We start from the raw sequence: 7382 nt of genomic DNA on the forward strand, positions 1-7382 counted from the left end.
CAAACATTTTAAACATGATCAGCTACCCATATCACAATAAGTAAATTTTCCTGCAAAGAAAATTAATTATTCTTCATAAGGAAACAGAAGCATGTGATATCAAGAAGCACATAAAACACTACCCAGCACACCCACTCCCAGGAGAGTCAAGCCCAGTCAATCAACTTTCTAGCCAAGTGTAAAAATTAAGAATTCCATGTCCTTTTTAAATTGTTTTAATTGGTAGTGTTTCCCAGTGGACTTTCATGTTTCACTTAGCCTATTTTCTTCCAAGTTGAAAAAAATGCATCTGTTTAATAATCATGTAATTGGATTTCCAGTTCAATGTTTAATGTCTAACATCCCGTAATTAGGAAGAGCAAAAGCAGAGACTTGTCTTCACTTTTGACATAAGATCTTTTTGATAGAGAAAAAATCATTCATATCAAATGTTTTGCAACTTACATTTCTCAGCAGCTTGCCAAATCTGTTCAAGTGAGATGCCTGGTAGTAAACATCCCTTTCATTAGAAACACAGAAATTGGAGGCATGAAATTGAATGGAGGAGGATGGAAGAGTTCAGTCATAGTTTTCACTGGCCCTAATACCCAACATAATTTACAAGGAACCCAAACTCACATCCCTTGGAAATAAAATCAAAGTTTCCTGTTGCAGCAGAGATGAAAAAGCTGATCTGATGGGTGTCTAAGCCTGAAGTGAATTTAGCCTATATCAAATAGCAGTGAATGTGAAGATTTTTGTTTGATCTTTATATTTGGGACAGTTGCATGCTCTCTGAAAGAGAGAGGCAGCTGTGGCTGTCTGTTCCTTTCCTCATTTTCTACCATTTGCTCCCTACGACTACCATTGTTTGGAGAATTCTGATTAATAGTTCTGGACTCCTGTTATAGAGGTAGTAATATAACATGTCTGCATCATAAAACTTTCCCTTACACAATTAGAATAACAACTATAAAAAAAAATAAAAGAAAAAAAAAACACATTAAAATACAGAAATACCTTTGCTCCATATCAAAAATGCAATGAAACCAAGGAAAAGTTGAAATGAAAATAAATCAGGCTGCCATCCAGGATCATGTATAGTGGGCAGGTCTTCATATCTTCAACTTCAGCCTATTTCCTGGCTAATTTAATGTAATTATGAGGGTATTAAACAGAGCTTGAAATAAGGCAGGTTATGAAGCCCCATAACCATGTCCATAGCAGAAGGAAACCATGCCAAAGTTTCCATTTCCAAATATTTCAAAAAAGCCTTTCAAGTCCCTTTAAACAATCAGCTATCATCTTATCACAAGTTCAGCTAATGGAAGCTGAAAACACCGAGGTGCTGCCATATTTTGAACCCAGGTATAATGGTGATGATCTGCTCCTTGATAAAATCCTCACCCTACACATCAGTTTTCAGTTAGGACCCTTCAAAAGGCAGCGAAGTGTTTACCTTGACTTCTTATTTCTTGTTCATCAGTCTCCAAGTTTCTGATCTCTTCCCACATAAGAACTATCCAACAGCAATGCTGTGACCTGGGCTGATGGACACGCCTACACAGAAACAGAGGCACTCCAAAAGGACTCATTGAGGAACTCAGCCAAGAATTCACAGGTAAAATAAGCTAATACCTGGTAATAACCATAACAATAAAAATTATAATAATAACAACATGCCTTTTTATTGTCTCTGGGCACATATTCTGTATTCCCTTAGAACATCCTGAAGGCACATTTAATTGAGATACACAGAGGTGACTGTACTTCTCCAACTTCTTGTCTCTTGCCAGTGTGAATTCAACTTCAAGGCATATTTCTGGAGCAGAATTATAGCTCATACAGAAGAAATCAAGGCAGTACAAAGGTAACTTTCCCTGCAGTATGAGATGGGGATATTTAGGCATCTTTTAGTGTGCACAGCACATTGCAGGCACAGGGCAGCCTGTGACCTGAGACAGTCCAAAGCCCAAAGGACAGCCTGTTCTCTCATGCTTGGTGCTTTTCCTCTGCTCCTCTGGGACTCCAGGGTGCCCAGAACATTGGCCTCCAAGGTCACATCTGCCAGCATATCCCTCTCATCACTACTGTAACACAAACCAAAAGTAGTAATTTAACCTCTTCCTTGACTGATTTTTCCTTTTGCATAAAAAGGCAATGGTATTGATGTCTCTTTCAGAATAATGAACAAACTCCCACTCAAATGTTTATGAAAAAAAAAGGGAATTTTTTAATAGGAAAATGGAAGATATTCTGTAGAAAAGAACCTCTCATTATGTAAGTAAAAGGCAACCAAAAATTAGTGGAAAAGGCCTGAAGCAGAAAAGCCAAATAATTTCTTAGCAATAACAGTCTTAACAATGGCTTAGGGAAAAGAATTTATGAACCAATTATAAGTCTCCATAGCTCTATAAACCTAACTGAGATGAGCATTGACTAACATATCAAATTCCTGGTGGGGATTGGATTGTGAATGTGGACACCAAGATATGGCCACACCGTTCAGCACCCAGGCTGTGAGACTATTGTGTGCTTCTTTTCCCTGAGTTAGCTTCCACTTGTGTGCTTGGCTGGGTTTGGGAGAGGAACTGTTCCTTTTTCATGCTCCACTGAGCTGGAGACAAAGAAATTACAAATGAAGTTAGACCCTCCCAAAGCGTTACTTTTTTAAAAACTGCAGATTGGCTGCGAGGCAGCCTTTTATACCTGCAGTCTCCTCTGCTTCCTATGAATTGAAATATGGCTTTTAAAAATAACGTGAGTTTGGGGGTGAGTAGATCTAATAATCTTGCCCTGATGAAATTATTTACATGACATTAGTCCATTTCTGAGCATTATACTAACAAGCAGTGTGCAAAAACAGGGAATATCTATGTATGACATATTGACCTGAATGCCAAATACCTGAGATTTCCACATTAACAAGGTGATGGGTACTATTACGGCAATTATGTCAAATAAACCAAAGCTGACTTTGAAGTTCTGCCTACAAAATGAGAGCCAAGAACATAATCATTGATGAGTCTGCAGCTGTGCTGAAGTTTATTCTTTATTAAACATCTCATATATTTTTATTTTGGTATGGCTTGTAGGATATCTCCAATACCAAAAAGTTCTGTTTCTCCCATGACTCAGAGCACTGTGGCTGGTAGAAAAGGGAAGGCAAGCAAGAGGGAAACTCTGTCCTTGGCTGTGGTCTTCATGCTGATGTAGCTTCTGACCCAAATCTCAGGGGTACACCTTGATGACCCCACTTGCCCACACCTATCATTTACAAGTTTTCACATCTACACGTGAAGACGTCCACAAAACTTCTTCATATATCTTACCTCCTGGATTAACCTGGGCTGTGAGACTGAGTGGGGGCATTTTCTGCCTCAGGAGAGGAAACAGCTGCCCTGGCTTCTTCTCAGGAGCAGCCTGCCTGGGGAGCCAGCACAGCCCTTGTACAAACTCCGTGAGATGAACCCTGGGGAGATGAAGAGTTAACACATCTCCTGACCAGAATGGCTAAATCTCTTTACTGCAGCTGTGCCCACCAGATAACACTGTGCTCCAGGAGGAGCAGCTTTTTTCTGCCCCATATCTGATCCAAGCTGACTTACCAGAATTGGTCTGACTCACACGTACCAACCAGCCTGCTCTCCTGCACTTCCTTCAGAAGTGTGTCGGTGGTATTGGAGCCATTTCAAAAAAGTTGGGCTGCCACAGACTGGTCATGTACTTTACCATCCTGCATGCAGCTGTATTTTCATTTTCCATCAATTATTCAATCCAGTAATCCCAGGGCAGCATACAGACTCTCTCCATGAAATTCAGATTCCCCATTAGATTACTGTAGCTTTACAAACAAAATCTGTCAACTAAAAATTACCAGTTTAATCCTTTTTTTATTATTATTTTGCTTTCCAGATTGCAATACTGAAGGCCATGCTGCTGTATTTCTGTTTTATCTGTCCAGAGTGAATCTGAAGTTACCAAATGCGATGCCCATCTACAAGAAGGGTTGGAAGGAGGATTCAGAGAGCTGCAGACCTGTCAGTCTGACCTCAGTCCCAGGGAAGGCAATGGAACAGGTTATCTCATCTGTTTAGAGTGGATACTCAGGAAACTTCTTTACCAAAGGGTTGTCAGATATTAGAACAGGCTGCCCAAGGAAGTAGTGGAGTCACCATCCCTGGAGATGATGCCTTAAGTTTTAGCTTCTATATTTTTCAGATTCTGGGCTGTTTTAGTGTGTAGTTTTGAGCTTCATATAAAGCTCTCTTCACAGAATAGGTAGACAAAACAATTATTTCTCTAGCTGGGGACCAAGGACAACCTCGATACAAATTTCAGGCACAAGAGCATAAACAACAGTGAATTGAGGAGAGAAAAACAAGAAGGATGGGACTTCATAGCCTAAAGCTATAATTGGGCAATTAACTCCAATATGCAAATGGACCAAAACTTATAAAAGTGAGAAACCTTGTGAGCAATCGTGCATTTTGTGACCATTTTGGGGTTCATCTTGGGTGTAGCCCTGGCTGGGCTCTTGTGCTGCCCAAGGTGGATCCATTGAGGCCTTTTAATAAATTCCTACTTTAACTCTGTTTAGCCTCTGTTCTAGCTTAGCCTTCTCATGGCATCAGAGGTATTTAGAAGACATGTAGATGTGGCACTTAAAGACATGTTTTAGTCCTTTCCTTCTGTATATCAGGCTCTAGATTCACTTTGTGCTATTCTGCTGCTGTCCAAGTGACATGAAGGCTACATTGTTTTCTACATTAGCTGTACCCAGGAGAATCTGATACACAGAAATGTAATTTAAAACCAGGCAAGAGGAATTCTTGGTTGATATTCATCCCTCCTTTTTTGTATGTACATTGCTTCAATTGCAAGTCTGGACACTGCCCAGTGTTACCAGGATCCCTGCAGATTTTCTTTACACACTTAATTGACAGAGACCAGATTCTAACAGAAGAAACAGCAGTATGCCATATGTCACTCCACTAAAGACTTTGGGAAAGCAGAGATGTGAACTATATTCCCCAATAATTCAGCAAGACTGCACAATCTGTAACTTCCTGCTCTGTTTCCAAATCACTCCCTCTCATGAATCTATCAGCATCCATGAAGAGCTTTGTGACACTTTATATAATAGGGAATACCATACAAAGGGCTCTGTTGCATGTAGCTAGTTTATATCTCCAATTATTTTTCTTTTTTGTTTTATTTTAAGCACTGCCCTTCCCTGCCTTTTTCCCACTGCTAAAAGCAGTCAATATTAACACCGCCGATGGTCAATGAACCCAGAATGATCTGGATTGGTAATCTCATTCATATACACACAACATCCTCAAATTATTCAACTCCCTCAAAACACAAGCAGAAATTACATTTCCTAATGAAGTGAAGTCTATGACTTGTTTCAGACAAGGTAAAAAATGCCCATAAGTCGCCATCTGTGATACATTGCTTCTCCTCACATCTCACCAAACCATTCCTTCACATAGTTTGAGAAATCTGTCCCAGGTCAAAAGTATCACAAAGCTGGAAGATAAGTATTAAATTGATTTTCCATTACAATTTAGGAGAAGGTCTGCTGTGGTATGTTTGCAGGGCACTTTGTGTAACACAGCCATGACATATATTAATACCAGATATATTGTGATCAAAAAGATAGGTAGCAAGAAACAAAATGTTTCTTGGATTCCTTAAGTTTTCCAGTCTGATAACTTTATACTACAGTAAACCCCTTTTCCTTCTGTTGGTTCTGTTGGCAAATGACATGATACAAATTCACAAGAAAATAGGAAAGAGAATTTGCCCAATGCCTCTTTGCTCCAGCCTTGTTCAGATGCTATGGTTCTCTCTGATTTCTTCTTTACCTTCATATAATACATCCCAATTGATATTATATTGCAGTTTCTTCAAGACAAAAAGCAAAACCTGTGGCTTTATTTCTGTACTAGCTACTCAGCACTACTGCTTTCCTATGCAAGCTCCAAGGAAAGATCCTCCTTCACGTTGCCCTGCCATCAGTTCCTATTAATCAAAGCCCTGTCTGCACTGAGTGACCAGCACTGAATACCTCAGAAAAGGTTACAAAACTTCCATAATTGGGTAATAATTCACCTTGGGGAAGTTTGTTCCTAGTGACAGGATGCTAGTGGGCAGCTTAAGCACTCATACACAGAGCTAATGGAATTAGAGGCTATCTGCAGTATTTGGGAGGCAGCAGGCAATACAGTGAAGGAGGAAACAATGAGATGATTGAAAAGGATCATGGACCACAGACACATTTTCTTGTTTTTAAGCAGTCATTCTGCTCCTTAAAATAATCCATGCCAGGGTGATCAGAGTCCTCAGAATTTGTATAGCCAGAGATGAGGAGAGTTGTAAACATGTACAATAACATGCACCACAGACCAAGGCACATATTTTACGTACTTTTGTCTTTTTGTCTTGCTTTCCCTTTCCTGAAGCTGCCATACGCTGCCATCACATGAGATGACAGCCAAACTGGTTTGGAGAAATAATCCATCTAACACAATAGGCTGCCACCAACAGCCTTGAAATTCCCCCAACACACCTTCACAGCCTCTGGTAGTTTTGTCCTGAATGCACGTACACTTCCAGACCCAACACCTTACAGCAGCCAGTCCAACAGCAAAACTCCCCTGAGCTTCATCACCTTTGCTTCAGGTGATGATAGGCAACGAGGCTAAGGCTTTCAAGGGAAATTTGAAAGGCTCAGATTACACACAAACAATAAAATGAGTAATATGCACTTACATCTCTTAATAGGACTGCCAGTGGCCAATTTGTTGCACTTTAGACCACGTGTTTCACAGGCAGTTGAATAAAAATGTACTTCCCTGGAGTGTAATAACAGCAAAAGAGGACTGACGAGGGATGAATCCTTTTCACCTGAGTCACTCAGTAACATGCAACTACTTTGTAAACATAACAGTAGATGTTGTTTCATCAGTTCCTTCCAAGCTTATCTGCTGCAGAAAAGGTTAAGCATATTGACCAGGTGTTGCCTTTTGTGATATGTTTATTTTATTAGTGCATGTCCTTGAACTAATGCTGCATTTCATGTACCTGCCAGATAAGTGACTGAAGGGACTTGGCTTCTGGGACTGAGAACTCAGGGGAGGAGGACGGGAGGGAGACGGGTGCATTTCAGTACAGATAAGGAGCTCCAATTCTCATGCTCACGCGAATGGCAGGGACAGGAGTGGCTCACCTTGTAGAGGACAGATTTGCAAATAATTTACTCTTCAAAACTGATCTTGGAGTACCAGAAATGAGATCCCATTTCAAAATCCCCCTGGTTTTTTCCATAATAACACTGCCATCTACTTTAGCCTGTGAGGCTGTCTCTGTTAGAGGAGACTTTTTGGGATAAAAAG

This window comes from Pyrgilauda ruficollis, unplaced genomic scaffold (genome assembly GCF_017590135.1).
Source record: "Pyrgilauda ruficollis isolate IOZ18807 unplaced genomic scaffold, ASM1759013v1 scaffold15, whole genome shotgun sequence".
NCBI lineage: Eukaryota > Metazoa > Chordata > Aves > Passeriformes > Passeridae > Pyrgilauda > Pyrgilauda ruficollis.